The 14,328-nt window shown below is 48.4% G+C and overlaps 1 pseudogene; it reads left to right on the forward strand.

Moving 5' to 3' along the window:
- The first annotated feature begins 799 nt into the window (after nt 1-799).
- LOC137376103 (U2 spliceosomal RNA) lies at nt 800-908 on the forward strand (annotated as a pseudogene).
- Nucleotides 909-14,328: the final 13,420 nt, after the last annotated feature.

Consider the following 14,328-nt stretch of genomic DNA (forward strand, 5'->3'; position numbering starts at 1 on the left):
AAAAAATGTATATCGCTTCTCGGCGGAATGCCTCATCACCAGAACTTTTAAACAAGCACCAAGACGTAGCTTGGCTGGTGGTGAGAAGGGCCCTCCCCGTCAGATCCTTCATGCACACCCGAAGTCTCGTCCCCTCCGCACAGTGCCCCCGCATTGGCTGTGGTGGGGAAGAGACGGTCGCCCACCTCCTCCTGGAATGTGCCTTTGCAAAGCAGGTGTGGAAAGAGATGCAGTGGTTTTTGTCAAGGTTCATCCCAAGCAGCTCTGTAACACAGGAGTCTGTGCTCTACGGGCTGTTCCCAGGGACGCACACCGAGACAAACATCAACTGCTGCTGGAGGACTATCAATTCGGTGAAAGACGCCCTTTGGTCTGCCCGAAACATGCTGATCTTCCAGCGCAAAGAGTTGTCCACCACCGAATGTTGCAGACTGGCACATTCCAAGGTCCAGGACTACGTGCTGAGGGACGCACTAAAGCTTGGGGCAGCCGCAGCAAAGGCTCAATGGGGAAAGACCACAGTGTAAGGTTCCCCCACCAAGCTGGACTGAGGGGCTGGATCCATGGGAAACCCCTCGAACTGTTTCGTTAATATTCTCAATTGCTGTAAATGTAAAACTGTAATTGACATGACAATTGTGAAACGGAAGGGTTGGGAAGAAACTCATGACAGTATTGAAGGAAACTGATCTCCCTTGCAATGTTTGTATTTTTTGGTGCTGTTTGGAAACTGTTTGGCAATGTAATTTTTACAGATTTTTATGAATAAAGTATATTTTGGAAATAAAAAAAAAAGTATATCGCTTCTCGGCCTTTTGGCTAAGATCAAGTGTAGTATCTGTTCTTATCAGTGCTTATTTGATTGAGAAGAGACCATGATCATTGCCTTTTGATCCTGGGAAAGCTTTGAGTAAAATGGCTATAACCAATTTTCGAGCTTCGGGCCAGGGAGTGCGCAACACCGTTCGGGTGGTCGTGAAGGACAAGGAAGGAGATGCACCGGTCGATCGCACCTTCTTCATCAAGAAAATTCTCTTCGATTGCTGCGGATTTCAAGCGACGGACGTCTTCTGCCTGCAGGATTTCCCCAGCAGTGGATACTTCGACGTGACGTTCCGGAACGTGGCGGGATGCATCAAGTTCCTGAAGGCGTTCAAGGAGAAAGGGGACCGGGCGCCACTGTCGATCCTCACAGCGGAGCCGCTCTTCACGCTTCCGTCACAACGGGACCGGGTGGTGACCATTCACCTCTACAACCCCCATGTTCCGGTGGTGGATGTACTCACCTTTCTCGCCAGGTACGTCGAGGTGGCCGGCAGCAGCACTGATGTCAAGGACCCCTTTGGGATCTGGACCAGCAAGCGGCAGGTCAAGGTGACCTTGAAGGTAGATCCCAGTGGAGCCATCATCCACCCTCCCTCCAGCTTCGCTATCGGGGGAAGTCGAGGCTTCTTGGTCTACGCTGGGCAGCCCAGAGTTTGCCGCACCTGTGGCAAATCTGGTCACATGGCAGCCAACTGCAGCACGGTTGTTTGCAAGAACTGCAAGGAGGAAGGCCATCAGACCAAGGACTGTAAACAGACTAAGTGTTGCAACTTGTGCGGTGCGGCAGGCCATCTCTACAAGACTTGTCCCAAACGTTGCCTCAGCTATGCTCAGGCGACAAGGTCCAAGGAAAGGCCGGGAGAAGGTTCGACGAAGGCGTCCGCTGTTCGAAAGGAGACCAGCGCCCTTCTCCGCAGTGAGGAACTTCAACCTGAGAAGGAAGGGGAGGCGGCTGAAACCAACGACCCAGCACCTACCCAGCGCCCGGAAACCCCTCCTCCACAGACAGAATCAATGGAGGAGGAGGCAGCAGATGGACAAACAGGTCAGTGGCAAGTGGTCCAGAGGAAAACCACAAAGAAAAAACATCCCAAAGCCACCACCCAAACCAGTGGCAAGAGGAGGCTCTCTTCTGAATCAGACTGCAACAACTCCTCTTCACTGGACGGGGAAATGCTGGAACGACAGCCCCTTCAAAAGAGGCGGCAGAACTCCGAGATGGATGATAAAGCATCCCAGCCCCCGGGCACTGGAAGCTGTGATGGGCCCAGCGTGCCCCAACCCCAATGCCCCACACGTAACGAAGTGGCCAACGCATCTCAGCTCTGCGACACCGGGAGCAAAGACACGTCTGGCGCACCTGAGCTCCGGGAGACCGGGAGCTGTGATGTTTTCGAGGAGGAACAGATGGAAGCAGCTGAGGACAACCCAATCCTCTCTGCCTACAAGACCCCCCCGATGTCACCCGAGCGGCACAAACCCTGCATGAAAAATCAGGAGGGGTTTCTGAGCCCAACCAACGTGAAACTGCTTGCGCATACGATGGGTATGCAGGAACATCCCGAAGGGGAAGGACTGGGACTAGCGAGGACAAATGGTATGGGAAGCAACAACTAATTTTTAGTAAAAAATGGGTGTAAGAATTGCTTCCATTAATGTGCGTAGCATTAAATCTACTACGCGATGTGTTTCAACCTTGGATTACCTTGCCAAGGTCAAAGCTGACCTACTGTTTCTGCAGGAGTGTGGAATACCACACCTCAGCACCTACAGGCAGTGGTCGCGATGGTGTTCCCACGGGCCATCGATCTGGTCGGGGGGTAATGACTGCCGTTCCTCCGGCCTGGGTATTCTGCTGCGGGGAGGTAACTTCACCATCTCCGAAGTTAAGGAGGTGGTGGGCGGCCGCCTCCTCGTAGCAGACGTGATGTACAACAACGCTCCGCTCCGGTTGATCAACGTGTACGCCCCGGTACAACGCAGCGAGCGGCTGACCGTCTTCCAGCAGCTCCCACTGCTGCTGGCGACGTCCAGGCCGGTCATCCTAGGCGGTGACTTCAACTGCATCATCGATGCGGCTGGACGATCCGGCAGTGACGACAGCAAACTGGACGCTACGTCCAGATTCCTAGTAGAAACAATTAAGGATGCCAAACTGCACGACGTCGTCAGCAAACCTGCAGACGGAGCGCAGCGCAGATACACATGGTCAAGATCGGACGGGTCTGCCCGTTCCAGGATTGACTTCCTGTTTGTGTCCCGTGCTGTCACGGTCGGATCCACCGACATCAAGCCGGTGTTCTTCTCCGACCACTGCCTCTTACTGGCCGACTGTCACTTACAGGACGACCAGCGGGTTGGCAGAGGGACGTGGAAGCTCAATGCGACACTGCTGACCCCGGAGAACGTTGAGGAACTCAAAAGGGATAACAAAGGTTGGAGGACCGTGAAACCCCTCTTTGAGTCTCCAGTTCACTGGTGGGAAGCGATAAAGGAGAACATCAAGAGGTTCTTCATCCACAAAGGTGTTCAGAAGGCGAGAGAGAGACAGAGGGAACTGTCCCGACTCCAGAAAATTATGCAAAATCTACTCCGGTTGCAGTCAATGGGGGTCGAGGTCAAGGAGGACCTCCAAGAGGTGAAGAGCCAGCAGGCCTCGCTCTTTGCCAAGGAGGCCTCCAAGATCATCTTCCGGTCCAGAGTCCGCTCCATCGAGCAGGATGAGACGTGCTCGCGTTACTTCTTCCAAAAGGTACACAGAGAGAGCTCTGTTATCAGCAGCCTGAAGGAAGAAGATGGCTCGGTAACGTCTTCGCAGTCCGACATACTAAGGATCAGCAAATCCTTTTATGCTGGGTTGTATGACGCGAAGCCCACAGACAGCAGAGCCTCGCAGTCCTTCCTGTCATCTACCACAGAGGTCCTAGATGACAGCAGGAGGGAGAGACTGGACAAGCCGCTAACTCTGGACGAGCTGACAAAGGCCGTCGAGTCTTTCGAGACGAGTAAAACCCCCGGGAGCGACGGCTTACCGGTCGAGTTGTACTCGGCCCTGTGGGACTGGGTCGGCCCGGACCTGCTGGAAGTATACGAGAGTATGCTCCTGGCCGGCAGCATGTCAGAGACCATGAGAAAAGGCATCATCACCCTCATTTACAAGCAGAAGGGGGAGAGGGCAGAAATCAGAAATTGGCGGCCCATCTCACTGCTTAATGTTGATTACAAGATTCTGTCCAAAGTCATAGCCAGTCGAGTCAAGTCTGCTCTGGAGTTGGTGATTCACCCCGATCAGACCTGTACTGTACCCGGCAGGAAGATCTCTGATAGTCTCGCGCTACTCAGGGATACGATCGCCTACGTACGGGACAGGAGGGTGGACACCTGCCTCATCAGCCTGGACCAGGAGAAGGCTTTTGACAGGATATCGCACACCTACATGATGGACGTGCTTTCCAAAATGGGGTTTGGGGAGGGAATCTGCAATTGGATCCAACTGCTCTACACAAACATCAGTAGCGCAGTGTCAATCAACGGGTGGGAATCTGAAAGTTTCCCGATCAAATCTGGAGTCAGACAGGGCTGTCCTCTCTCCCTGGTCTTGTTTGTTTGCTGTATTGAACCCTTTGCTGAGTCTATTAGGAAGGATGCGAGCATAAGAGGGGTGACAATCCCAGGCAGCGGAGGCACTCAGGTCAAAACCTCCCTGTACATGGATGACGTCGCCGTCTTCTGCTCGGATCCGCTGTCGGTGCGCAGACTGATGCGCATCTGCGACCAGTTCGAACTGGCCTCGGGAGCCAAAGTTAACCACGGCAAGAGCGAGGCCATGTTCTTTGGGAACTGGGCTGACCGATCCTTTGTCCCCTTCACCGTCAGGTCAGATTACCTGAAGGTGCTGGGGATATGGTTCGGAAGTGCCGGGGCGTGCACCAAAACATGGGAGGAGCGAGTAGCCAAGGTACAACAAAAGTTGGGCATGTGGGGGCAGCGATCTCTGTCCATTGTGGGTAAGAACCTGGTCATCAGGTGCGAGGCGCTCACGTTGTTGCTCTACATGGCGCAGGTCTGGCCCTTACCCCACTCCTGCGCCGTGGCAGTCACCCGAGCCATTTTCCGCTTCGTCTGGGGATCTAAAATGGACCGGGTCCGGAGGGACACGATGTTCAAATCTCTGGACAAGGGCGGGAAAAATGTACCCAACGTGGCCCTCATCCTGATGACCACCTTCGTGTGCGGCTGCATCAAGCTATGTGTCGATCCCCAGTACGCAAACTCCAAGTGTCACTACGTGCTGAGGTTCTATCTGTCCCCGGTGTTGCGAAGGATGGGCCTGGTCACATTGCCGCGGAACGCACCGTGCAGTTGGGCGGCGCCGTACCACCTATCCTTTGTGGAGCAGTTTCTGCGGAAAAACACCTTTGACCACCGGTTCATCAGGCAGTGGTCTGCACGGAATGTCCTCAAGGCCCTACGGGAAAAGGAGACGGTGGATCCTGTCGGATGGTTCCCCCAGCAGACCGTCAAAGTCATTTGGCGGAATGCCTCATCACCAGAACTTTCAAACAAGCACCAAGACGTAGCTTGGCTGGTGGTGAGAAGGGCCCTCCCCGTCAGATCCTTCATGCACACCCGAAGTCTCGCCCCCTCCGCACAGTGCCCCCGCGTTGGCTGTGGTGGGGAAGAGACGGTCGCCCACCTCCTCATGGAATGTGCCTTTGCAAAGCAGGTGTGGAAAGAGATGCAGTGGTTTTTGTCAAGGTTCATCCCAAGCAGCTCTGTAACACAGGAGTCTGTGCTCTACGGGCTGTTCCCAGGGACGCACACCGAGACAAACATCAACTGCTGCTGGAGGACTATCAATTCGGTGAAAGACGCCCTTTGGTCTGCCCGAAACTTGCTGGTCTTCCAGCGCAAAGAGTTGTCCACCGCCGAATGTTGCAGACTGGCACATTCCAAGGTCCAGGACTACGTGCTGAGGGACGCACTAAAGCTTGGGGCAGCCGCAGCAAAGGCTCAATGGGGAAAGACCACAGTGTAAGGTTCCCCCACCAAGCTGGACTGAGGGGCTGGAACCATGGGAAGCCCCTCGAACTGTATCGTTAATATTCTCAATTGCTGCAAATGTAAAACTGTAATTGACATGACAATTGTGAAACGGAAGGGTTGGGAAGAAACTCATGACATTATTGAAAGAAACTGATCTCTTTTGCAATGTTTGTATTTTTTCGTGCTGTTTGGAAACTGTTTGGCAATGTAATTTTTACAGATTTTTATGAATAAAGTATATTTTGGAAATAAAAAAAAAAGTATATGGCAGCTCTGTAACACAGGAGTCTGTGCTCTACGGGCTGTTCCCAGGGATGCACACCGAGATAAACATCAACTGCTGCTGGAGGACTATCAATTCGGTGAAAGACGCCCTTTGGTCTGCCCGAAACTTGCTGGTCTTCCAGCGCAAAGAGTTGTCCACCACTGAATGTTGCAGACTGGCGCATTCCAAGGTCCAGGACTACGTGCTGAGGGACGCACTAAAGCTTGGGGCAGCCGCAGCAAAGGCTCAATGGGGAAAGACCACAGTGTAAGGTCCCCCCACCAAGCTAAACTGAGGGGCTGGATCCATGGGAAACCCCTCGAACTGTATCGGGAAAATTTCTGTAAAAATATATCTGACAGGACAGATGTGAAATGGAAGGGTTGTGAGGCAACTCATAATTGTATAGAAGGAAACTGATCACCTTTGCACTGTTTGTATTTTTTGACTTGATGCTGTTTTAAACTGTTTGGGAATGTAATTTTTACAGATTTTTATGAATAAAGTATATTTTGGAAAAAAAAATATGGCATGACAAATGTGAAATGGAAGGGTTGTGAGGCAACTCATGATTGTAATGAAGGAAACTGATCTCCCTTGCAATGCTTGTATTTTATGGTGCTGTTTGAAACTGTTTGGAAAAGAACAACTTTTCTATCCAGAGAGAGCCAAAAGCTGAACCTTTGCTTGAAGGCAAGAATTAACTCATCAAGCTGCGAATCACAACTGCCACCATGAATCATAAACCTGCCTTGTGCAGGTACCATGGAAACCACATTGCCTCATGACTTATGACCCGCTGGCACCTCTGAATTGAAACTAATCCAACTGTCAAGGTGCAAATATTGCAGTAAGGTGTTGGCTGAATCTTGTTTCTCAAACAAATCTGGTATGGAAGAAACAAAATTCTGTTAACCCCTTCATCTCCTACCCCAGCAAACTGATAAATTAACATGTATGTTGTTGTAATTTAACTCCCTTGTGACCTAAATATAATTTAATAGCAACATCATATTACAAATTAACATGAAAACCCTTCCAGGCCATAAAGGCAAAAATCTTGAAACATTGGTGGAACAGTAGTAGACTCGCCAACTTTAAGGGCATTTAAGTGGTCATTGGATAGACATATGGATGAAAATGGAATAGTTTAGGTCAGATGGTTTCACAGGTCGGCGCAACATCGAGGGCCGAAGGGCCTGTACTGCGCTGTAATGTTCTATGTTCTATTGGCTGGAATTTTATACCACCCCAGCAGGTCGAATGGTGGCGTGGGGGCGGCGTAAAATTGAGCGGCAGGCTTCGGGAGGCCTCACCACCCCGATTCCGCCTCCGACCAACTTTACGTTGGTCTGGTGGCGGGGGGGGTGGGGGGGGTGGGGGGTGAGAGACAGCCCGCCCACCCGATGTCAATCAAGACCCTTAAGTGGCTACTTAACAGCCACTTAAGGACTTAAGGGCACTCGCCCGCCTCCACGGGTATTTTACCTGTGGCAAGCGGGTGTGCCGAGGATATGAAAGGCCGCCCAGTTACAGCTGCCGGCCTTTCCGCACCCCGGGGTGGGGGCCTGGCAATCGGGCACAGGGTGCCTGATTGAGGGCTGCCCCCACCTCCCACCTCAGCCCTGGGAACCAGGACGCCTCCCCCTCCCCCTCCCCCCAAACGACCACCCTAGCCTCACCAGGGCACGACCGATTCTCCTGGTGAGGCTGCCAGAACGTACCTTCTGTCCCGGTTCCATTGCTTCCTCCTTGGTCGGCTGGGCTGCAGTCTCAGCAGTGGCCAGCGCTCCCGGTGGCGCTGCTGAGACTAAGAGCTGCCGACTCCCTGATTGGCCGGAAGCTCACTGAGGCGGGACCTCCTCCCTCAGGTGGAAGTCTCACCTTGGGCCAATTAAAGCCTGGGGATCCGTACAATACGGGACGGATCCCCAGGCTGGGTGGGAGCGGATTCGGCACCGACATTTACGTCGGAGTCCAGCTCCAGTCCGCCTAGCGTAAAATGTTGGCCATTGTATCAATTTTTTTAAATGGTTAATTTTAAGGATTTAAACTGAGGTAGGCAAGAAACTATGATGACAGTGTTACAGACAGGTGAGAGATGATAGGGATGGCTCCTCCTTTCGACTGACCGAAGACAGCGTGTTTTTTTAAAAAGCATTTTAACCCTTGAGTGATTTAATTGTCAGGAACAGACAAATGACAGGTTTTCTCGTTTTAAAAGAAATATAAATGTTTATTGTTCAACACCTGAATATATGCAACTACACCCACTCTCACACTCATACAGATACATACACACTCAAGAAAACATTGCGATTATAGAAGTAGCATGCATTTAGGTCATATGATTACAAGAATTCTCTGTTACACTTGCTTTTCCCCGGGGTGAAGACTCGAAACAATGAAGGCCTGAGGTCTTGCCCCGGTACCCAAAAATGCTTCGAGAATTGGATGTTTTGTACAAACGAGTGATCTTTATTTCTGAGCATGCAAGGAGAAGTCCTACTCTCATGAATGATAGTAGGGGTTCTGCGAGTACATTGTTCCAGTAGTCATTTTATACAGTTATACAGGAGGTTTACTTGATAAACTGTTTCTTAATTACATCATCTCCCATCTATTGCCTTCACTGATCTCATCCTGCCTTGGTTATATTATTATAAAAGCAAAATACTGAAGATGCTGGAAATCTGAAATAAAAACAAGAAATGCTGGAAATACTCAGCAGGTCTGGCAGCATCTGTGGAGGGAGAAGCAAAGTTAACGTTTCAGTCAGTAACCTTTCATCAGAGCTTATTATTGGTTATATTATTCACTTCGTCAACCTCTTGATTGCCCTATTCATAGGATTCTTAGGCTATTCATAGGATTTGGGTGTCTCCCTCCAGAGCTCGTTACCTTCTGATTAGGTAGTCATATAATTCATGTGTTTAGCAGGCAAGTTACAGGGAACTAAGTATGCCAAGTAGCCCATGGTTCCCTATGCCAGTCTCCCCTACACCAGTAATCCTTTTATGTCCACTGAAGAAAACTATGGCAGTTTTGGAGGACAGAATCACTGTTGTTTTATGTTCACAGTAGCAGATTTCTCTTTTTATACTCCAGTCAAGTTTCAATGGCGAAACCCTGTTATGATTCCTCAGGTGAAGAGTTCAGGGCTAACTCAAGTCTCTGCCTCCACGCGGCTTAAAGCTGGTGGTCTTAAGCAGGGTCTTTACTCTTTATCAACACTTATGTTTCCGCCAGTCTGCTCAGATATGCCTTATTAAAACCCCTTATCAGAAACCTAGTTTTTATCATGTGACGAGAGCATCTTTTTCCATTGTCCTCATAAATAGTTTCTGATGGTTAGGCCATTGTCAGACAATGGAATTCGGGTATCACTCATCCACATATCATCTTGGTAAAATAGAGCTTTTCACATCCATTTTCTGGATTTCAAGTTTGGAGTGGAACAATCTGCAACAGTATTGTGAACCCAGCTTTTTTTAATTAGTTGGAGAAATGCAGCCATGACCACAGGAAAGGTCATTTGCATCTTAATGACTCCACCAACACTTCTCCGGACATGAAAATTAGCTCAGGGTTCTTGCAGTTCCATGTGTATTGGCAGGAAAGAAAAGATCACCTGACCTTTCAACACCATTTTGTTTTACAGGAAAGTGTTCATTTCGCATTTATACTTCATAAGTTCATATTTATAGTTCATAAGTTCATATTGCATGAGTATGACAGCAGCTGTACCTTGGATTTTGTTTTGAAATGGGATTGTGGAAAAGTTTTGAAGGAATTGAAGGATGGTTTGTATAGTACGACTGCTCAGTAACAAAAAGAAATAAACAGTTGTAAAGGAGCAAGCTTTTGCTTTCTCAGGTGGATGTAAAAGATCGCATGGCACTATTAGACAAAGATCAGGAGAGTTCTCTTTTCTCCTGGTCAATATTTATCCCTCAACCAATAACTAAAACCAACGATCTGGTCATTTATTTTATTGCTGTTTGTGGGACCTTACTGTGCACAAACTGGCTGCTGAATTTCTTGCATTGTAACAGTGACTACGCTTCAAAGGTACATCATTGGCTGTAAAGCATTTTGGGACAACATGCATCCATGAAAGCTGCTATATAAATGCACATTCTTTCTTCAAATAGTGGTATGGGATCTTTTATGTCCACCTGAGAGGGCAGACAGGGCCTCGGTTTAATGTTTCATCTGAAAGAGAGCACCTTCAGTATCAACCTGGATTATATCCTTAAGTTCTGGAGTGGGTCGTGAATCCACAACCTTCTGACTCAGATTTTATCTATTTTATCTATTTTCAAGAAGATTGTCCCCCTCAAATCTAAATCAGGGGACATAATCACTGACCAACGCAAACAAATGGACTGCTGGGTTGAGCACTACCTAGAACTGTACTCCAGGGAGAATGTTGTCACTGAGACTGCCCTCAATGCAGCCCAGCTTCTTCCAGTCATGGATGAGCTGGACATACAGCCAACAAAATCGTAACTCAGTGATGCCATTGATTCTCTAGCCAGCGGAAAAGCCCCTGGGAAGGACAGCATTACCCCTGAAATAATCAAGAGTGCCAAGCCTGCTATACTCTCAGCACTACATGAACTGCTATGCCTGTGCTGGGACGGGGGAGCAGTACCTCAGGACATGCGCGATGCCAATATCATCACCCTCTATAAAAACAAAGGTGACCGCGGTGCCTGCAACAACGACCGTGGAATCTCCCTGCTCAGCATAGTGGGGAAAGTCTTTGCTCGAGTCGCTCTAAACAGGCTCCAGAAGCTGGCCGAGCGCGTCTACCCTGAGGCACAGTGTGGCTTTCGTGCAGAGAGATCGACTGTTGACATGCTGTTCTCCCTTAATCAGATACAGGAGAGATGCTGCGAACAACAGATGCCCCTCTACATTGCTTTCATTGATCTCACCAAAGCCTCTGACCTCGTCAGCAGATGTGGTCTCTTCAGACTACTAGAAAAGATTGGATGTCCACCAAAGCTACTAAGTATCATCACCTCATTCCATGACAATATGAAAGGCACAATTCAACATAGCGGCTCCTCATCAGACCCCTTTCCTATCCTGAGTGGCGTGAAACAGGGCTGTGTTCTCGCACCCACACTTTTTGGGATTTTCTTCTCCCTGCTGCTTTCACATGCGTTCAAGTCTTCTGAAGAAGGAATTTTCCTCCACATAAGATCAGGGGGCAGGTTGTTCAACCTTGCCCGTCTAAGAGCGAAGTCCAAAGTACGGAAAGTCCTCATCAGGGAACTCCTCTTTGCTGACGATGCTGCTTTAACATCTCACACTGAAGAGTGTTTGCAGAGTCTCATCGACAGGTTTGCAGCTGCCTGCAACGAATTTGGCCTAACCATCAGCCTCAAGAAAACGAACATCATGGGGCAGGACGTCAGAAATGCTCCATCCATCAATATTGGCGACCACGCTCTGGAAGTGGTTCAAGAGTTCACCTACCTAGGCTCAACTATCACCAGTAACCTGTCTCGAGATGCAGAAATCAACAAGCGCATGGGAAAGGCTTCCACTGCTATGTCCAGACTGGCCAAGAGAGTGTGGGAAAATGGCGCACAGACACGGAACACAAATGTCCGAGTGTATCAAGCTGTGTCCTCAGTACCTTGCTCTATGGCAGCGAGGCCTGGACAACGTATGTTAGCCAAGAGCGACGTCTCAATTCATTCCATCTTCGCTGCCTCCGGAGAATATTTGGCATCAGGTGGCAGGACCGTATCTCCAACACAGAAGTCCTTGAGGCGGCCAACATCCCCAGCTTATACACACTACTGAGTCAGCGGCGCTTGAGATGGCTTGGCCGTGTGAGCCACATGGAAGATGGCAGGATCCCCAAAGATACATTGTACAGCGAGCTCGCCACTGGTATCAGACCCACCGGCCGTCCATGTCTCCGCTTTAAAGACGTCTGCAAACGCGACATGAAGTCCTGTGACATTGATCACAAGTCGTGGGAGTCAGTTGCCAGCGTTCGCCAGAGCTGGCGGGCAACCATAAAGGCAGGGCTAAAGTGTGGCGAGTCGAAGAGACTTAGCAGTTGGCAGGAAAAAAGACAAAAGCGCAAGGGGAGAGCCAACTGCGTAACAGCCCTGACAAACAAATTTTTCTGCAGCACCTGTGGAAGAGCCTGTCACTCTAGAATTGGCCTTTATAGCCACTCCAGGCGCTGCTCCACACACCACTGACCACCTCCAGGCGCTTACCCATTGTCTCTTGAGATAACGAGGCCAAAGAAGAATGGGTCAGAATTTTCTTTCTCCAATTTACACTGTAATTACGCTGAAACTGACACCGGTATCTATGCCAATTTTGCCAACAGCAACTTATACCTAAATTTCCTAAGAATCTCATTAGCCTACACCAGAAAATAAATACCAACACAAAATAAGTAAAATCAGCATAAACAATTGGGGCCGAAGAAAAGTGTGGGACATATGCCATCTTGCTTTTTTAAGTCTGTCTTTATCTAACTGGTATGGTGAAAATTAAAGCTTGAAGCCATCAAAAAACATTTATGCACATTTATCACAGCTTGTTTAAGAAAATGCAATTGTGATATGAAAGACGCTGATGTCAAAAAAAAAAAGCATCCGAAGAAATAGAAAATACAGAGCAGGTCTCAGTATGGAGAATTTTTTCAAAAGAAAAATCACTAACAAAACATGCATTAAACCACCAGAACAATAACTTCAGATCCAAATGCACCTAAAATTTTGTTCAGAACAGGTATAAATGCAGGACACTTGGGTTCTCTGGTCTTTTGAATGAGAGCTATCTTAATGAGTGAATTGGGTTTTGAGCAGATGTAACTTGGAAGACATAACAAATGATTGAGTAAATATGCACATAGCTAATTCTGGTAAATTGGTAAAATAAGCATAAGTTACTGATGTGAGAAGTTCCTTGGAAACACTTGCTGCAACACAGGCCTTAGGTCATTGTTGTGCTGAAAATTACGCGGAAATTCTGGACCATTGTGTCATGGAACAAAAAATAAATCCGAATGGTTTTGAAAATGATTGGTGAATCAAGCTGTTATTTGGAACTGAGCTCACTACCTCTAAAGTGACAGTCAGAAGTGCAGGAGGAAGGGTTAAACTTCACCACCAGATGACCAAGAAATGAGGTGGAAATTAGTTCCAATCCTCCAGATATGTAATCAAGACATCACTAATATGCAGATACATTGCCAGACCACACACGCGGTGTAATAGAGAAGAACATCTGGTTCAACAACTTTACAATAAGTAAATATGTGCCTGTGCAAGTTCCTTAGTATTCAAAATAGTCAGCCTTGTCTTCTGCAATGCAGTCCACTGCGCTGGAATAAATTGGAAGCTAGTTCTTCCAGACTTATCTTACACTCAGCTTCGCTGTTCACAGGTCAGGCGATTGCTTTCAAATGTTGCAGTTTCAAGTTGTGCATGAACAATGTTCATAAATTGGGACTATATAGATTATTTACTTTTAGAAATAGAAGTCACTGGTTCATTAACATTGAGAAGACTCAAGCAGTGATTTTAACTCCAGGGCAGAAAGCAAGGGAAAGGGGCTAAACTTCCCACCTGGGAGTTGCTGCAGAAGGCTGGGTTTATTTTAACGGCCAGGCTTCATTAATATTTCGCTGGCAAGCTGCCCACCCAAAACAGGCATGGAAAGGCAGCCATCCAGCTGCCATCCCACAGAGGCCCAAACTCTCCTTGTGGAGAAGCATTCCAGCTCCTCTCAGCCCAAAAAGTTATGTTTTGTAATTACTTGGGTAGCTTTTTTTCCCTAGTGTAATCTTTGGGTGGCCAGCTGGTGGACTGTGCTGACAAGCTGTCTGATGGTGCCAATGGGAGGCCCAGTCTAGTTTGTGGGTCGAAGCTCATTAACATACAGCTAACAGGCTGTGAGGGGAAAACAAAATGCCTTGGGACATCCTGTCACATCAGAACTGCCACAATATTAGTGTCTCTTAGTTTCTACCATGTTTATGTTTTTTATGCTTTACCAGTACTAATCAATGTCTGCTATTTTAGGTGAATCTCTGCCTAATCTGATGCAATGAAGTTCCTTTCCAATAACATGATGAATAAGAGGTGCTGCCATAAACTACTATTCCTTTGTCTGGTGGTTAATAATGCAATCCTGATTGTAAGGGC

This window comes from Heterodontus francisci, chromosome 12 (assembly GCF_036365525.1).
Source record: "Heterodontus francisci isolate sHetFra1 chromosome 12, sHetFra1.hap1, whole genome shotgun sequence".
NCBI lineage: Eukaryota > Metazoa > Chordata > Chondrichthyes > Heterodontiformes > Heterodontidae > Heterodontus > Heterodontus francisci.